The sequence below is a fragment of the Zerene cesonia genome, unplaced genomic scaffold, assembly GCF_012273895.1.
Source record: "Zerene cesonia ecotype Mississippi unplaced genomic scaffold, Zerene_cesonia_1.1 Zces_u005, whole genome shotgun sequence".
NCBI lineage: Eukaryota > Metazoa > Arthropoda > Insecta > Lepidoptera > Pieridae > Zerene > Zerene cesonia.
Genome location: NW_024045135.1, coordinates 68,067 through 89,164, shown reverse-complemented (window position 1 = coordinate 89,164; position 21,098 = coordinate 68,067). Strand labels below are relative to the sequence as shown.

At 31.5% G+C, this 21,098-nt stretch overlaps 1 protein-coding gene across 2 annotated transcripts in view; it reads left to right on the top strand.

Moving 5' to 3' along the window:
• The window catches only part of LOC119838793 (beta-arrestin-1), an 83,603-nt gene that overhangs the window by 38,800 nt on the left and 23,705 nt on the right, over nucleotides 1-21,098 (top strand). For both annotated transcript variants that reach the window (XM_038364908.1, XM_038364910.1), the window contains exon 2: nucleotides 1,843-1,902. The gene's annotated coding sequence lies outside the window, so the exon portion shown is untranslated. The remainder of the gene's footprint in view (nucleotides 1-1,842; nucleotides 1,903-21,098) is intronic.

The following is a 21,098-nucleotide window of genomic DNA, read 5'->3' as shown; positions in this document are numbered from 1 at the left end:
ATATAATGATATAGAATATTAAATGAAAATTCGATTTCAACCCTTCTATTCGAGATTAAAGCAATTAATGTAAAGTATGAAATAGGGATGCTGGAACAACGAAGATCTAAAGATTGTGTTTAATTACGAAATCTCATTATCCTAACGAGACGAGTTATTAAACACAGATTCAGAAAGATTATCTTGTAATGAATGATGTCCTTAATTTAAATTAAATTATTTTGACTAGCCTCTCGTGCGTTGATAGTGGTTTTGCTTACAAACTTTCTCATTTATAATATTAGTATTAGTGTAATAGTAGTAGGATAATCATTACAAAGCATGGTATGATAATTATTTATTAAATACAATAGCAAAAGTTCATCTTTCACATCAGAGATATACTATGTTCTAGTTCTTAGATTTTATAAGCAACTAGCTGCGCCCCGCGGTTTCACCCGCGTAAGTCCGTATCCCGTAGGAATATCGGGATAAAAAATAGATGTTGGCCGATTCTCAGACCTACCCAATATGCTTACCAAATTTCAGAGGAATCGGTCAAGCCGTTTCGGAGGAGTATGGCAACGAAAACTGTGACACGAGAATTTTATATATATAGATATTGTCTCTACTGTGTCTTGGAGAAATGGGTCAAACTTGCTCAAAGAAATTTCATACTCCTTTTGTAGCGTGTCCTTACTATAATAATACTTTTTACGAAACCTTATGGTTGACTCAGGCTGTAATTTAATTCTATTAAGGAAGTATTGTATCTGGTATCCCGTAATATATATCTTTTATTCTTATCTTTTACTAAATTGGTGGTTATAAAATAGTTTAGTCTAGTTAAAATTGCAGGTACGTATAAAATGTATGAAAATAGAGAAAGTTACGTATTTATTTGATATTTTGATTGCCACATACTGCAAGCGTGAATGTGCAAACAAATAATTTATTCATTTTCATATATATTCGTATATTTACGTGGTAGCATTAAAAAAGTTTATATATTTATTCTACACTAATATAATAAAGAGGATACTTTTGCATTTTTGTATGTTTGTAACGTTTTAAAGCAAAAGCAACTGGACCGATTTCAAGAAGCCTTTACTATTAGAAAGCTGCAAGTTCACTGAGTGATATAGACTATATATGTACCACGGGCGAAGCCGGAGCGAACAGCTAGTAAATAATAAATGTATACTAGAGGCTCGATAAATCCTAAACATTATAATTGCAAGTCGCAACCTAATTCAAATGATTACTGACAGGATTACAGAATTTACTCAAGCTCCAATAATGTTCTGGGTTACCATTTACGATTGCGAACAATAATTATCTTTTTATTAATTAGTATATCTTCACTTTTATTCTAGTGGGTTTTGACAATAGATATGGCTTTACGAGAGTCGTCTCGGAATGAGCACAAATATAATATAAAATATTGTTTTTGTTTAATATTTATGTCTCTCATTAATAATATAGCTTTTAACTGGTTTGATTTTGCAAAATCGACTGAACGCAAACTCAAAGATTTATTGTTTCAACAAGATGCGTTTAAAGCTCTTTTTAAATCGTAATTAAACAGTAAAATAATAATTTAGCTTCTAACTAACTGACTGCTGGCTATTAACGACAAACGGCTGGTGTCAATATAAGATTTCAATCTAAAGTCCACAGATCATAATAGTTCGATGTACATCGCTTTCAAATGTGTAAGAACGCTAAAGTTGTCAAAAGTTATCATCCATTCGAAAATGTATCTTTAGTCCACAGATTATAGATAAGAGTTCGATATTTAAAACCAGCGTAAGTTCTTTTTACACATTCAAATATTAAATCCGATTTTCTTTTTTTTGCCAGGTGAATGCAGTGCCTGATCGCACAACGAGTAGACCGCGCCGCCTAGCCGCCATTTTACAAGTAAGTTGACAATTATTTTGCATATAGGTAAGTACAAAGCCAACTAGTCAGCTCGTAATCATAAAGTTAGGGGTGAATATTGGACGGTTAAAAAGTTAATGCGGTAATGCAACATGCACAAATATTTCAATTTATTTAAAAAGATCAATGTTTTGATAAATAATTGAATGTTTATTATAAATAGCCCATGTCATGATTATCACCAAATTCGTTACATTTTACCGAGAACGTTTAATTTATCTTTGTAACAGAAAAAGCCCAATCATAACATAGAAACTATTTATGTTAAAGGAATATCCTAAAAATAACGTCCCGTTAACACAACCGCATTGCACACTAAAATAGTTTGCCCGATGACCTTTTGTAGCATTCCACAACAGAGTGCCATAAAGCCCGTATATAAGGGGAAAGTAAAATAACCTGTTGCGTATCATCGCACCATCTATCTTTTGAAAATATTCTCGCAATTCGCTGTAAAGTATACTTTATGGCTATAAAAATAAGTTTTAGTCTCGCATACGAGTATATCACGATATTTTGATATTCATTCATGCCTGTTAGGTGAGTTTGGCCATTGTGTGATTAATATTGATGCAATAACAGCTGTTACGTTGGGATTTTATTAAATATTTCTTCTATAATCATTCTTTGATAGAATTTTCTAGGTAAATAGAAGAAAGAAGTTAATGGTGTTCATAATACGTACAGATAAATATAGAAGATTATTTTACATAAGTTATAAGTTATTAAGGATGATGTGTTTCTTTTCAGTACCTTAATAATTTTCTGAAACTCTGCTGGATATTTTAGTATTTACAATGCTGAGAAGTTACTTTGTAAAAAAGCTAAAAATATACACGATAACGTTCCCAAAAACGAAAGAGATTATACATATATCCATGGGTATTTATGCAAATGACGTGATTATTTTTGTGTCTTACATGGAATCATTGTCATTCGATCCAATTTTACTAGAAAAGAATTGGTTTTCTTTTAATTCTTCTCACTGTTAGTGAGTCTTTTACTAAAATATTATTTCCGAAGTATATAATAATGGATATGTTCCTTTGTTACAGTTGCGAACACAAATTTTTGGATGAAAGTGGAGTTTAGAAAAATAATTTAAAATGTTAATACATATTATCTTGACTCTACTTATTATTAATCTTCACCCTTAGTTAATTTTCTTTGACTAGACATCTTAAATTCTACATAAAATTGAGCATTATAAATGATATTTTGTAAATTAGGTCAGAGTTCAGGACTAGATCAAGACAAGACCAAGCCAAATAATTTTTTAAGTCAGAATTCTGTTTATTTCTAGAATTCATATAAAATATAATAACAATAAGAATTAAGTCCCCAGAATCAAATAATTAGCTTTTTCCTAGATACAAGTAGTGTTGCCCAAATTCAGTTGCCCATAATATTTTTAGCAAGACCAAGACCAAGACTGACCGTGCAAGACTTGAGCAAGAACAAGACATAGCCTGCAAGACTCTTGCGTCTTGCAGCTAGGACTTAGCGCTATTTCACTGAGTAGTTAGGTGTAACAGTTCGGTGTATAGGTAGGTACGCTTAGGAATTCTATGAGACGCAAAAAACTGTATCAAAGAATATGAAAAACTGGACCTATGCGCATTACGACTAATACCATAAACATAGCGAATAAAAAAATATCTATTAAAATCAAACTGAGTGCATGCATAGTTATGTTTTAACCATCGGCACTTTGATAATGCGGCATCAAAGGTTTTGTACTTACTTCTCAACGACATATAGGTCAGTTGATTTTTCGAATTTCTTATCAAATCTTCAGTTATTTATTAATCTGCTTGATCTTTACTATGGCTATGTTAATTCAAGCTCACAATGTTCCAATTCTAATACGTATTTTCTAAGATTTAAAGTAAACTTTAATAAATAGTAATAGACTAATAGGTAAGACTTGCAAGACTCTTGCTGCAAGACCAAGACCAAGACCAAGACTGGGAGCGCAAGACCAAGACCAAGACCAAGATCAGGTGTATTGGCGCAAGACCAAGACCAAGACTGGCTAAGTCTCGTCTTGTTCTTGCGTTTGGGCAACACTAGATACAAGTCTCAGTAAAAGATTACCTTATTCTTTAATATTGATTTTCTATCGTTTGTACTTAACAAAATATATTGCTATATTATGTTATTTTGTGTGACAGCCTCTCTCCATTCTAACCACATTTTTTTTAAATATTCTCATGCTCTCTCCGAAGGATTCATCGTTGTCGAAATTAATCGAATCCCAGCAAGGGTTTATCGACATTATTTTATCTATCATTATTTTTATATATTAAATAATCGACAATAGTGGGTGAGAGGTACGATAGTATTACTATGCATTTATTGATATGAATAATTGAAATAAACAAATCGCAATGCCTCGCATGCGTTAAATTTGGAGTAGTTAATTAGATATTATTATATATGTAAATTTTCCTCTTGAACCACTCTATGTATCAAGAAAAACCATCAAAATTTGTTGCAGATTTTATGTTGAAGATTTAAGCATACGTAGGGACAAAGGGACAGACAGAGAAATCGACTTAATTTTCTGCTATGTAGTAATATATTCCGGAATCTAATATGAAGAATAGAAATGTACGTAGATAATTTACCTTTTAATAACGTTTTTCTGTTTATGTGTGGAAAGACTGATTATTTAATACGAGTAGTCTTAGATTACATCAGCCCTCAAACAATATTCGCCTAAATGTTCTGGTAATATCAGAAGCAAGGTTTAACTTAGGCCAAAGAACAAAGGTCACGATTCCTAAGGGATCAGAACTTTTCAAACATCCCCTGTTTACTTCATCTCCGAGATTCGCTGAAGCCTCGTATTTACATTACTGGGAACTCGAATCTAATATTCTTACCAAATTACGTTCATTATAATCTGAACTCTTGCTGAGTTGTTTGCAAGAAAGTCCTTTATTCTTAGAATGTGACATGACCTATAGCAGATGGTATGTACACGCATGAATAAAATTTGACTGCTCATAACTAAATAGCTACTAAAAGCTAAAAATATATACAGTGAAACCTGGTTAATTGAGACATCAAGGGACCTGCAATGTCGTTTCACTAATAGAGGTATTCCACTTACCCAGTGTCTCAGATATACAGGTATAAATAAATATCTGTCTCATTTACAGAGGGTTCCATTAATAGAGGTGAGGTACAGGTACAATTGTTCACCAACATTAAAATTTTTCGAAAGCGAAACTAAAACTGAAGGTAATTGAAGCTCAAAATTTGTACTTACGTACTTGGAATTGCGTGTGGAATTTGTGGGTAGAATAAGAATGAGTAAAGAAACCATGTTATCTCAGTTACAGAGGTTTATGCATATAAAATTTACTTGCTGTCTCAGTTATAGAGGTAACTATGATGATAAATCGAAAGAACAAATCCCAGATATTGAGGTTTACCTCGTCCCAATAACAGAGGTAATTCAGTGCCAAAGTGTAGGGACCTCAGCATGAGTTCCAGTTATGGAGGTTTCTCACTTATCCAGGTCCCACTTAACCAAGTTTCACTGTAAATAAGATTCAAAATATTTAAGATTCCGTGTAGACTAATTTACACAGTAACAGTTGTGTGTATGGATGCCTTTTATGCGCTTATTTCTACACAATTTAAATTTACAATTAAAAACATTGAATTAAAAAACGCAGATGAAGTAGCGGAGCTATATTTTAGGTATTAATTTAATGTAATATCTTAATGCAATAGCATAAACTAGATAATTGAAAGTTATGATTAGAGTATATGGTGTCAAAGAAATATATAATGTAACCGAAACATGTCCAATTTCCATGGCTTCCCTGAAATGAAACATATAACAACCATTCTGAATTTCTTGACGTAACATAATTTCGAATATTGTTTGTACACGGTTTTATTAGTTTCAACTCTATGTTTGTATGTTAGGATGGATCCCTGTGGATGGATTTTGACCCTCATTAAACATACAGATTGCATTCAAGCTATGTAAACTTAATTTCATGAATTTATCTAATTATCCTGATAACGATCACCAGGTTTAAATAATTTCCTTACGTATGCTCTGAATAAGAGCATTTAAAGCAATTTAACTGATTCATTAAAACGTATTTTTTAGTTTTTTTATATATTTATTTATTTTAAGTAAATATATGAAACATAAATAATCTGTGGGATTATTTCATTAGTAAGGACTTCATCATGAAGCTACGGTTAACGATCGCAATTCTATAGCGACATTATACTCTGTTTACAGAAGACCCCTAGAGACTGTTTGAAGATGTATTACTTCTATTAACGTTTCATTCAGTAATGCATTAGAGTGTTGTGGATTATAGTACTTTAAAATAAATCATTAATGTAATGGCTTCGCCTCTGAATAATTTAACATAAATATTCAAGTATTCAATTCAGTATTATACGTTTAATCAACTTATTTAAATTATTCCTTTATAGGTATATATATGCACTCATAAAATTTTATTTTATTTTACCTATATTCATTTTTACGAAAAAACGAATTCAACTTGTGAGAAATGTGACAAATATAAATAATCAAAATCGGTTAACCCAGTTAAAGGTACTGGTAACACATTCAAAACATACAGTCGAATTGACAACCTATTTCTATTTTGCAGACGGTTGAAAATAGTTTGGACAGCATTATATACAATAACAGCGTATAAACCTATTGTCTATCCGCAAAATGAATTAAAGACATCGAAATACAAACATTTTTCAATCAATTGAGGTCTTGCGTTTAATCTCTTTATGTTAAATTTTTTGTTGTTGAACTTAGTTTAATACTGATAAATGTACATCACGTATATAATAAACATATGACGCAGTTATATCTCGATAAACCAATTAACGCATCTTCAGTTGCCTGATTGACCCCCACGAGGTATTCACGATCCCATGACCTATTATTAAACAATTATTTAATAATGAACTTATTGTTATAATTGACTGAAATTAATGTTAAATTAATGAGCGGATTATCAATGTTGAAACTGTCACTATTTAGTAAGGGATATGAATGAGGTTTTATTAAAAAAAGTTTGAATATATAACAAGAGAATATAGATAGGAATTAATTATACAGTTATCCAGAATCAAGTTGGCTTTTTCGGGCAATATTTTTGATGAAAAATACATAAGCAATTTATGTTTCTCGGCATATTTCACTTTGAATGCTTTTGCTATTTATAAAAAAATGGAAAATTAATCAAGTTCCCTCTACCATAAATATAATATGTACATAATATTGGAACGATTCCATCGCCCTCTCGATCATTCCGATTTTCATCTGGTTTGTTTTAGCTTTAACAGCACTGTTTACATTGTTCTCGATCTGTCTATTCTATTGGGACAGGCCATGGGCACACGATTTGGTTTTGTACAAATATTGGCAAATTTCAATATAGTGTTATTTTAATAATAATACCGTAGTCAGAATTGCAATGAGTCTGTAGGTATTTCCTTTAAACGATTCTTCAAATATGGTTGAACAGATGAATCTACACTAATATTATAAAGAGAAAGAAACTTTGTATTTTTGTTCGTTTGCAACGTTTGCACAGAAAAACCCATTTCAAAAATTATTTCACAATTAGAAAGATGCGACTTCTTGAGTGATATAGGCCATATTGGTACCACGAGCGGTGCCAGGGCGAACATCTAGTATATTATTTATACGTAAATTTATACGTATACATTTTATACGTACACATAAACGATTTTATTCATAACTCTTTAACTCTTCTTTAAATAACAATGTCCCACCTCGATCTTGCAAGCATGTGTGCGGCACTACCGGACGCTTTTATCCTATATTCGTATATTAAAAACAAGTTTCGGTCTGGCACAGATCGATCGCCAGAGAAGATTGATGTATGCGCGGAAAATTAATAAGTGAAACATTTTAAATCGGTCCCACAATCCCCTGGGTGAAGGATACTATACAATATTCGCTTCTATACCATTAGGATGTTAAAAACACTCCATTTCTTTTACCCGAAAACCAAATTGCCAACCTTTACTAACTAACACACACAATAACAATGTACAAAAGCACTATACCTCTCGCCTTTGTGCATTCCATCGTTATCAATATAATTACTCGATAGAGATAGGCAATTTCCCGTGTGCCCGCAGATGACGAGACCGCCTCCCCTGTGCAGTGTCAGAGCGTCGGAAATTCTATTTTCTAAGACACTTGCAAGTGGGCGAGTGACGGGGCTGTGTATGAGTGTATTGTAATTGAATTTTGTTGCCACCGTAACTCATTTAACATGTGCATATTTGGTCTCATATTTATGGGATTTGAACGGGAAATAAGGGTTCAGAGAAGGAAGGAAAAGCTATTTCTTGTGGAGTAAAACCCCATGAAAACGGTTCCCATATTTGCTGTTAGTAGATAAGTTTTCGGCTTGGGTCAGATTATATTCTCATAAATGTTTCAAAGAAATTGAAAAAGAGGTCTTGCTGTCTTCGTCAGTTTTCCAGACAGTTATGCTATGGCCGTATTAAAAAAAGAACACAGCGTCTCCTAATTCAATGATATATGAGATATTCATGGCCGTGGTGATACTATCGTATAACCTAGGTAGGTAAGTTATACCTATGGGTTAGAGACTGCACCTTCCTTTGAACTGACTTAATATTACTATATTAAGTTTATTAATTAAACATGTAATAAAATATCTTTATTTTGTCTTAGCTCAAAGGCCGGGTAAAAGTTAAATCAAAACAAATGCATATCTCTTTAGCATTCTTCCGTATTTCATTACATTATAAGAATTTTAATTGTATGACAAGGAATTTTTAATTTAACAAAAGCAATTAAATGAAGATCACATTTGGTGCAAAGTATTTGATAAAGACCGTTAAAAATCGTCGTAACTTTTTGTTAATTCGAGCTTCAACGCAAAATTTGAAGTCTATTCAATTACAAAATGTAATTATATTTGTGATTAAACACAAACGAAAACAAAGCAGAATAGCGTTAATACTTCGAAATCAAATTTACTTTGTTTACAGTCCGTAAATGTCACATTATATGAGTCGTTGAGCTTATGCGGTACATTATAAATTTAGATATTAAAATAGCGGTCAGATATTTTAATAGGTAATTTAATGATATTATTATTGTAGCATATTTTGGGAGAATAAATAATGGATTGATAACATGTTCCCCTGTTAGTTAGTAGGATAATTATTACTCTTTATTGCTGTGTATTTGATGATAGTCATTATGCCCCCATTTTACCGTCCACATATCTAAAGCAACGCAAATGTTATAGAATCTATCTGTGTGATAAACTACAGATATGAACAACACATGCTAAAGAAAAGTGTCTTAATTATTATTATTCTTAAAAAATAAATAAGTCACCTTACTATCTTCTGTTTCATCTCAGCTGTGAGGCATACATATACTTTAGTTTCATTAATAATAATTTCTTACTACGATCCAATCTCGAAAGGTTTACATTGAAATGTCAACAACTTAGTCTCTAAACTTTTACAAAGAAAATCAAAGGAAAATGGCTGCTTTTATGTATATTATATAGTGGTGAGTGAAATTCTGTTACGCTCGAAACAGACTTGTCACGAATATTTCATCGCACCCATTAGCTTTATAACGTAAGTAAGAAATGTAGACAACACTCAAGTTAACCACAAAACGCTACGATGCTCATGATATATGACAGCTTTGGTATCAACAGAAATATATGGCTAAATGGAAAGGGTGTGAATGGATTTTGGAACATAATTCTATAGATTATAAACGTGCTCGAATTATTTAAGTGATTTTTTTCGTATATCTACTTGTTTAGTTTTGTTGTTGTATACTATTTGTTTGTTTTGTGTTGATGTTTAGTTATATATAAAATTTGTGTTTGGATCAATTAGATTTTCGTTTTAACTATATCGCTTTTGTTTATAAATTGTAATAATTAAATTATAAGGATAAATTTATTCCAGTATAACTTAAAACTGTACACACAGTTTTGTGTTAGTTAAAGTACCGATTAGAATAAGTCAAATCAGTTCAGAAACTTTTGAAAATATAATTTTAATACATCTATAATTTTTATACCTGATCGTTTGAAATCGTACGTATGATAATTCTCATTATTAACTTAATAGAGTGCGCATTCAAACACCCAAGTTCCAGATTTTTCGAAAAATAAATTTGAAATTGTGTTAATTAATTACGCAGTAAATTAAATGGCTGTTTCTATGAAACTATAGAAGCTGTGTAAACGGTATCAGCCTCTAGGCATAATTTAAGGATTAATTGTGTTGATTTATTCAAAGACAGAATTTAATAATCGCCTAAGTGATTTTCTCTGCGCAGACTCATAATTAAAATAGGCCTCGAATGTTTCTGAGTTCGACTCTAATCTGTGTTATTGGAAGTTCTTAAGCCACTTGTCTATTCTTTTATTTAATCGATGTCCTCCAACAACAATTCAGTTGGTGGTTTATTTGTTTTTATTTCATAAGATTGAAGAGATCTTCCATTAATTTGTTTTAATGAAAAAAATAAATAAATAAAGGAACTGGACGGAGGCGTTGATAGAAACTGAAGTACGTTTTAAATTATGTATTGATTTATACGAGTCCAGTCTTAATTTGAAAAAGTTTAACTCTAATAAACTTTTGGTAGCGAAGTAAGTTTTGGTATGTTTCGTAGGACGTTGATGACTTGCTAACACGGCAAACTTGATATGGCTTTATGAATTTTCTTACCACGACCCACTAGGACAAAGACAAATCCAATTAATGAAATCATGCAATCTTTTAAGTTATCAATAGTAAATAGTGTATGAAGACCTCGTTTTATAAAGTCTAGATTTTCTGCTAATTTACTAAATTCCATCAGAAGTGTTAAAATCTAAAAAAAAATAAATAATAGATACTTTTATTCTGAAAATAATGATAATCACTTCTGCTTTAAAATGTATCGAGAGATTAATAATCATATATGTTATCCAAACAATTACCCAAGAATTAAAAGTTCAACGACATGTGACATCTGCCAATGCGCATTTGGCCAGCGTGTCTGATTTTGGTTTATGAAGGACAGGACGCATGAGTCCCTGCAGAGTGATCAAATTGGTGCTAATGATGATGAACCCGCCTTCATTATTAACCCTGATCACTATTGTTTTTGCACCAATTTTTCAATAACTACCTTCTATAATATCACAAACAAAATTACCTGATAATGGACGAGGTGTTCAAATGTTTACGCAGCGATAAACCCAATGTAAGCCTTCGCAAGCAATTGGATCAATGTTTATATTACGAAAATATTTGATTTGTTCGAATCGGTATAAGATAATTTAACCGGTAGCGTCGGTTGTAGTGCTTTGGCTTAATAGTACGATAAGCCTTGATTATCTTGTATTGATGTCGTGTTGTAACAACTAATACCTTTCTTTAATAAAATACTGAAATACTACATTAAAAACGTTCTTTTAATACCTTTAAAATTTGGTCTATATTGGCTCGCATAAAGTTCACCCAAACTTGTTCTTACTAACGATTTGTAATCTGAATTATCACTCATACTAAATATTTTACGTTCATACAATTTGTGTGACCGATGTTCATAACACTCAGGTTTTGACAATTGTTATTTCTATTATCAATAATAAGAATATACGATATGTATAAATACATATATAGAAATATTTATAATGTATAAATACATAGATAGAATTTAAAGCAACAATAGTGTGTAGTGGAGTTTTTAAACTCCTATTGTTGCTTTAATTTCTATCGCATTGTTAATCATATTCAAGCGTCATTTACCAAGTGTTATGAGGATATTATTCGTAATATATTGTTCATAATAAAGTTGAGTAGGTAGGAATAGTGATAAAACACTTTGAACTTAAAAACGCAAAGAAGAACGTTGTTACAATCCGAGTTCTCAAATGAAGTGAACGCTGGGGCACTCTTAAATTATCAAATAACTAGAGTGTTCTGTTTCAATATATATTCATACTTATATATATATCTATATTTACAGATAATTCTGCATAAATAAGACCTATATATTGATATAACACGTTATGTTATCCCAGGGACCTATAGTTTCGGAATCCACAAAGAAATTAGTCATCGCTGTACAAGATATGACGTTAGTCGACTCGCGAATAACATTAACCAGTATTGTAAATATTTTTTCAAGTTTCGTACCGTGGGAAGGTTTTAATTGCTCCTTATGTGTTCACAGGAAGTTGTATGATGTTAAGATGTTATTTATATTGAGATAACTGATGCGGATATACCGGGTGTTATACTCCTACGCGAATTCTTTGAACTTCAGCAATGTATTATGTAATAGCTAATAGCGACACGTCTTCGCTTTCTTAACGTTTTATGGATAAATCGTTCTAAATTTTTTAAATAATAATAATGATAAATCATCAACAAATCACACCCAATGCGCCGTTTTGTTTTAAACGATTACAAGAATCAAATCTAGCCGGCAACAGCTACACAAGAGCTATAACAGCTTTGTGAATGCTCATGGGCAGTGGCGTTGCCTCATGTGACCCACTTGCTCGCTTGCCCGCTCTGTTATAAAAAAAAAAAAAAAAAAAATCAACCCAAAAACAAGGTAAATATTAGGGTAAAATTCGAGTTTCGAAAAAAGTTTGTTAATTATATGACTTCACTTTCCATTTGAAGATAATTTGTAAGGCTACTCCCGATTGTGAAAATTTCAAATAAAATATATTAAGATGGTCGCAACCAACTTACAAAGGCAATATCATTTCAGAATAATATCTTGTAAAAAACTAGGTGTATTGTTGGGAATCCTATAAAAACAAAATTCTCAATAATTATCTATTATCAATAATATAATGCAAAGAAAAAAAAAATTGTACGTATTATATTTAGTACTACATATTTCTAAAATTATGTTAATTTTATCTGAATTTTTACATTTATACCAAAGTATATCTGTATTTAAAACAATATATTTTTCATTAGAAACATCGTGGCAAGCAAATCTCTATTGAAATGCTTACTACACAGAATGAAATGCTTTATCTCTCATTACAAAGAAATTTTAAATAATTTTCCAAGAAACGAGGTTAGATTTTTAATCATATTGAATAACCACAAACAACTTCGTATAACGCGGAATTTTATTAAGCAACTTCTAAATGAAATTATATTACGTTTATTTCTCGTTCGCAATGCTTCTAGTTACTTTCACAAGCGAGTTTTTGAATAAGTGATGAGGGAAATATAAATATGGATGTGTGGGGTGAAGGAAAGAAACTGCTTTCAGTGTAAAATGTGTCACGAATGAAATTAACTAGCCAGCTACGTATGGTACTGTTTACCTTGCTTTAAGCGAAAGACTGTAATATTATTATAATTGCATTTTTAACAAAACACAATGCTGGAGCATTCTAGAACTTACTCGTCATTATATTCATCGTTTTAAACGTTCTTGGCTTAAGCGTGTTATAAACGTGATACTAAAGATTAGGAAATAAGCCTATTGTCAGTCAGTAGGCTACTAGTGCGTATGATATAGGTATTAATACGATTAGTAATGACTTCAATTTGATATATTAATTATACGACATTTAATTGAATTCATACGATATGTCAAATCGACTAAACTTGTTACAGACTTATTATCTAGGGATTCACGTGGACTATAATTTTCTACATATCATGAAATCAATTGGCCCTATAACCTCCGCCCACACAGTCATAATAATATTAACTTGTCGGAAAAAAATACAATACTGTACTTCCCACGCATTTTTGAGCTCTTATGGTTACATTACCTTTATTAATCACCGTGAAGAGGAGAAAAGTGATTACATTTAGATCAGATTGTTCGCTACTCATGTTCAATGCTTAACCTATTTCAAATAAGGATAGTTATTTTTCATAAGTGTGTACTGGGTGCATTATCTTATTATCATTGGAACATTAATATTTTAATATGCATAAATGTTTATTGTTTATGTATTCTTTGAAACTGTGAATCGATCTCTGTTATATTATAATTTTGTTGAGAAATGAAGGAATTAAATATTCGAAAAGATATAGAGCAAAGTGTTACATAAATTCAGTTTGTTTTAACTTTTAATTGCTGTTGCAATTAATACTTGATTGACTCCATATTATGTGACAAGCTGTGGACCTCAGTTTCTTTACTATTTACTTTAAATAGTTAACAGAAGTCCACGCTTGTCACCTAAAGGGGACGCATGGGTCATTGCTGCATGGTTCATAGAAATATCCAAAATCAACTGCTTTTCAAACAAAGGAGCAACCGCACTATATGTAATCGCTATGCCACTGAAGCTTTTTTTCATTCAAATGTCTCACAAAAAAGAACCTAAACAATTAGATACAATATACCATATTATTGTAAGCAAAAAACCTCTCTTTGTTATATATTCTACTTGTGGTAATCTTCCACCTGGGAAACAAAAATATTACAATAAAAGGTCTATTAGTGTGATGACAATACAAATGATGATTTATACACGTTTATATCGTATGTCAATCGATTCCATAGTATTCTTGATTCCACATAAATATCTCGGTATCAGATACCTTCAACATTCCATACTTACTTATAGAAGTCCCAAGCTAATAAAGACCCTTTTACATAGAAGCATAAATTCGCATTTTACTTTTCCGTATAAAAACTTTACGGTGGATTACTTCCTACACATTATTACCCTGCAAAGCGGATTGTGATCCATTCGTGATTTCCCTAAGGACTCTGTTCATTATCATTGCATACAGGTTCTTCAACCATTCAAACCTCGGTACAACTAATAGATAATTATTATAAAATACTATAATGAACGTTTTCACTATATCGATATGTTAAATATTCATACATTACCCTTCCTTTATACCTCTCGTCAATGCTTTCTCTATCCTTTTCCATTTAAAGTTGGCTATCCATTTGTAGAGGAATGGTGGTGTTTACCATCAGGCGACCCACCAATTCCATTGCCGACGATGAAATAAATATCGACGATGTCGTGTATAGCTAATCGGATACTTAAAATGTCAAATAATATATGAATAGTCACATCAAAAACTGTCAAAAAGTCTATTTATATATATATCATTATTAACATAGCAATTACCAAACTGACTAAATCTTTCCAATCATGTGTTACATAAATTCAGCTATTATATTATACTGTCCTAGATATTATGAAATATGTCACATAATTCTCGAGTGACATTCCCCTCGTATTATGGTGCCATAACAATATTATGTTATGGTGGCTATAAAATTTGAAGATTGCTTGGTGGTCATGGCGTAATTTCACGAGACGTTAATGTTCAGGATAGGTTGTCGTGACGTCATTGCTCGGAAAATATTTGAGAGATTCTTATTGAGATAACTTGATAGCTGTGTGTTGCAACAGAAAGCATTTTGCAGAATTTCGATGATTCGAATTTTGAATGATTTCCCGATGCTTAATGTACAAAATGTGTGAACTACAAGTTTTGTATATCAAGCATTTAATTAAACAGAATGAGGTAAAATCATTTAATGATTTATCAAAAAACTGGCTTAGACACTTCCTGGCTTACAACCCTTGGTAAAACTAGGATGGTAAAACTAGGATGGTTTATTGACACTCCTCATAAAGTTATTATGCAGCTTATTAAAAACGTAAAATTTAACGACTTTATGAATGTTATCGTATGCGTTAATTTCGCTCCTAACACATTTATTTTTATGTAATGCGCTGTGTGGGACTGAACTAATAATTTTTTAATATTAAAACGTTTTGTGTGGCGCATTTGTCATTCAAGACTTATTATCGGCTCTGTCGAACAGGATGTTTTTACACGCTTTTTATTAGCTTCACCTGTATGTTTGTATGTTTGTTTGTTTGTAACCGACTTCTTTGGGCGCGATTTTGACCCATTTTAAATGGCCAGATTTCGTTCAAACTTTGTAGATTTATTGAGGACCGATGACAATACACTAATTTGATAAAATTATTTCTATGTTTGTTTGTAACCGACTTCTTTGGGCGCGATTTTGACCCACTTTAAACGGCCAGATTTCGTTCAAACTTTGCAGATTTATTGAGGACCGATGACAATACACTAATTTGATAAAATTATTCCATTTTCAATTTGCAAAATATGATTTTTGTTAATTTATATAATTTTCATCTATAGTCGATAAGGTAAGAAAATTAATTAAAATTTTCGTCGTTCGAGTCGTGCAATAGTTTAAAATTAAAAAAAACAAGCTATTATAAATAATCCAAACTAAAAAGTAGAAAATAAATAATAGTTTAAAAAAACTACAAAACACGCTTTTTATAGAAAACCGAACTAAAAAATAGAAAATAAATTAAAATGAATTTAAATTAAGAAAATAGGGTTAAAAATTTCAATGAATATAAATTAATAATAGTGTGAGTAAAAAAAATATTATTTTATTTTAAAAAAAGCGTGGGGTGCTTCTTAAGATATTATCGAAATCATAATCACTCTACTCATATCTGTCAATAAAATATCTATAACTATTTACACCATGCACCCCACGCTTTTTTTTAATCAGTACCAATGATATATATATATATATATAGCTAAAGAGCTTGTTTATTTGTTTGTTTGTTTGAAGGCACTAATCACAGCAATTACTTGACCGATTCAAAAAATTTTTTCTCACCGCTGAATAGATACTTGATTCCTACATGCTATAGACTACGTTTATAATAATTCTATATAAGAAAAATTTCCAATGATAAATTATTTCAAATTTACATATATCGTTTTCAAATCGCTAGGATTTTTAATAAAGATCCCTATTTGAATTGAGTATTCTCATACCTAAATTATAGCAAAATGAATAAAATATAGATATCTCCAGACTGAATGGAAATGGAGATTTCGCTCATAAATCTTTTATCTTTGCTTCAAAGTGTGATCATACTCGTAAAAATGGACGAAATGAAAAAGTATGTCAGCTAATATTTAACTTTTTGACATATTAGAGTAATTATAATGTAGAATCTATCGTTATAATGTAGAAATCCATAGGCCCACATTCCTTTTTCTACCCAGTTTCGTGCTTTACTCCCATTATCAAACCATACCTTTTAAATTCGCTAATCGTTTGCAGCCCTCAAGCGCCTTTGCCAACTATGACATAAAAAAAGAATAAAAAATGTAAAATTTGTCCGTATTTCATACAAATTAAGAACTTCGTCAATTCAATGTTAGATCCTAAATCTTGATATTCCGATATATATTGAATCCATTGTTACCAAAACATTTTGTTTCGAAATTAATTTAGCTGGGAAAATCAAAACCATCACTCCAGCTAAACATCGAAACAACGTGACCCGTGTCGCAACCTTCATGACTCTGACGTGAGAAATGGTTGGCCTAAATATGTGGAAATTTGCCTTTTTGTTTTGGAGGAAGGAGTGAACGATTTAATTACTTACCATGACGGCTTAAAGCTATACCAAAACCAGTGTGAGGAACTGAAGGCGGTAGACGACGGATGTCGTTTTATTGTCAATTCATAAAACTTTCAATAATAATTTTACATACCTACTAGTATTTACTGGTATAAGAAGTTATAAGTAATCCCACTTTTCATATATATGTATACTAGCTGTGACCCGCGGTTGAAACCGCGTAAGTCCGTATCCCGTAGGAATATCGGTACAAAAAGTGCCTATGTGTTATTTCAGTTGTCCAGCTATATACGAAGCAAAATAGTATTATTATTCACCAATAGATGTCAGGAAAACTAACACGAATAAAACACGAACATGACATTTTCTAAAAAAAAAATCCTAGCTAGATCGATTCCCGAAATCCCCTATATACTAAATTTCGTTGGAGCCGATCCCGAGATTCCAATTATATATATATATATATATATATATATATATATATAAAAGAATTGCTCGTTTAAAGGTATAAGATATATATGAAAATTATTTCTGTATTATTGTAGGCAGGGAAAGCTAGTCATTAATAAATATTTTATCAATAGAAATGTAATTATGTTCTATGCTACAAATTGCCATTGTCGCATAGTCATATAATCTATTCCTTTTATTAATTATCTGTCAAAATTTCACATGTCAACAACAAAAGTCATCTTCGCGAAGTCGTTATATTTAAATTCAATTACTCTGTAACTGTCGCCCATACTACTACCTGAAATTGTATCGAGTTATTTTACATTGGGAAATATACGCAGATCAAGGAATCATGTTGGTTTACTACTACAAGGGTCGCCTTTAGTAAACCCATCCCCCAGACAAAACCTCGACTTAAAAACTTACTAAAAAACTAAAGTAGAGAGAGTCTTCAAAATTTTTCAATTTCTTTCCAGAATGCAACATTACATCATGATATAAATTACACTTGAAAATGTTTTCATTTGCAATTTCCTTAACACGAGGTACAAATTTCATATGTGTGTGAGAGACCCGCGTCACATCTTAATGAAGACTGATGTGACGTTGATCTGAAAAGAGTGTCACGTGCAGTGATATTTAAATACTAAAAGCATATGAAAGTTCGAAAATTGACTGAATATATTTTTGTTTTATTAGTTGATACCTTCGTGGGTTATTAATCGATTGGCGTTTGTCTTTTTATATTTGGAAGAAAATTGTTGTTATTTAGACCCGTTTTAGAGTTCGAGTCGTTGCCTTTTATTGTAGAAAATAATTATTTCGTAAAAGCTCCAAGGAAAAAATTTAGTTACACTCTTCTTCGTTCTTTCTGATTCATATAGGTATGTTTTGTTCATATTTTAATAAATATCGCGAATGGAAACAGGTGAGTGGTTAGTGTGACTTATTCAATTGGTTTGTTCTCAACAAAACCCCAATTTGTCTCACAATTTCAGCCACAAATTCTCGTGTTCAAAATCAAAATATCACATCATGTCATCAGCCAGACCCCCGTTATAATGGGCGCTGGCGCGGCGTCACACGTTGACATGTGAAATTGTTAGCTAGCTTATTGCACGAGAAAGGTGTAGGCTCCTGTTTCAAATAGCATCCCTTCAAAGACCTTTCGAAGACTCGATCGAGAGAAAATTGCCCACTGTTCGAATAAATTCTTTACTAAAATCGACAGCGTGATGCTGACCGCGGTAATGTCACGCGATATTAAATGGTTACATAAATGTCTATGAAATTAATTTCTCAGAGTTCGGTACAAAAAGGTTGTAAAGAGTTCCAAATAAAAAACTGAAGAAAAACCGCCCGACACTCGCCGGCCGCCGGCCGCCGGCATAACAATGAAAAATGGGAAATTCCGTCCACACTAAATAAAAGCGTGAAAAGCAAGTTAATCTTCGCTGTATCATAAATAACGGACTGCATCAGGTGTTTCAACATGATTTATTGTACATTGCGCATTTTTCCAGCTAGTTCTTGTATTTATCTCACTACCAACTGGTCTTCTAGCGCGTAGAAGGAAAAGACCAATGACGTTATTCCTTCTAATGTGCTCAAGCGCTTAAATTACAAAATAAGATTGTTACCATTTGTGGCCTACCTATTTTATAGTAATTCACGTAGAATGTACTGAAAGGAAAACCAGGATTTGTCCTTAAAATAATTATTTTTAAGAAATATATAAAACGCCTTCTTTCGGAATTAGAACAATTAGTTCAATTGGGAACCTCCTTTTTTGAAGTCGATTGTTTATTGTTCGATACAGCGTTATATTTGAACAATTTCAAATACATCGAAGCCTCCATGTATTTTAATATTCAAATACCGTCAATGTACAGACAACATTCGCAATTTCACAACTGTAGCGAATTTTCACCCTTTCACCTTTGTTACGACCCCGTAATTATTTTAATGGAAGGTAAATTTCTGAGGTCGTAGTAAATTGATCTCTAATTTTAGGTACAGATACTGAAATCGTTTATGATTGAATTCATTATTGACGCATACCTGTGACTTTGTCCGCTCTTTATTATCTTTCGGAATAATTATTAAGTAATCATTTAGTTAATTTTATATCGTTTAATAAATTTTATTAGAAATTACCCGAATTTCTTCAAAAATTTAGGTAAAAATATAAATACGAGTTTATAAAAATGTGCACATATCGTTACTTCTTAGAAGTAAATGTCCTTGTTTCATGTCGTTTAATATCTTGGGGGCATGTATTATTTCATATTATTTTATATTATTGCCATACAGGGAATATTTCAAAGGTATATATATTTAATTTTTAGTTGTATAGCATTGAAATGCTTTATGAGAAATTTTTGAAAGAGTGGCAAAATTTGATCACGAGTTGAGATTCGAACGCGCGTCTTTTTGCCATACCGTAGCAACGCCTAGCCTCTCGGCCACCCGTGATCCGACACGTTGATCGAATTTCTTCTACTCCTTCAGCTTTATGTGCCTAAGGGATTTATCCCAGATCTATTGAGATGAATAAAAACCATCACAACCAATAAAAAAATATGGTATTTTACAGAGGATTATGAAAACACAATGAAAATTAATGTGTATTAATATTATGTAAGTTCTACATGTTCGAGTATGTGTCAGAAAGTGTGTGTGTGTTATATACATTCTATTTCATAATTTAAATGTATTTTACACAACTGACAGGCTAGAATTACATAACAATATTCAATGAATACAGGCAACGTCATATATATTTATCTACATAAATATTTAACAAATTGCATGTTGTACTACAAATTACGAAGCATAATTCTTAGTATTTACATGTCACATAAGTAATCAACAAATGCAATCATTGATAGGATCTGAAATTATAAGATTGTAAGCGCAATATATTCATACGAGTTACTTGTCGCGATGATTCTAGAACACGAACAGTCTTCGTTTCTTGTCGCAACGGAGTTGTTATATGGTATTATTTTTTGACTCAAGATGGTTATGAGGCTGAAGAGTAATACAGGCTGCTTTTAGGTAGAATGATGATACTGATTTGTGGGTAACCGATAATAATGTTATTCTCTTTGTTTTTTGTGTGAAATGAATACAAAACATATTTATTGTATAGGTATTATACTTAGTCTGGCCATAAATACTGTTACACTTAATTATAAAAAAATATTACATTTGAATTTCGAATCT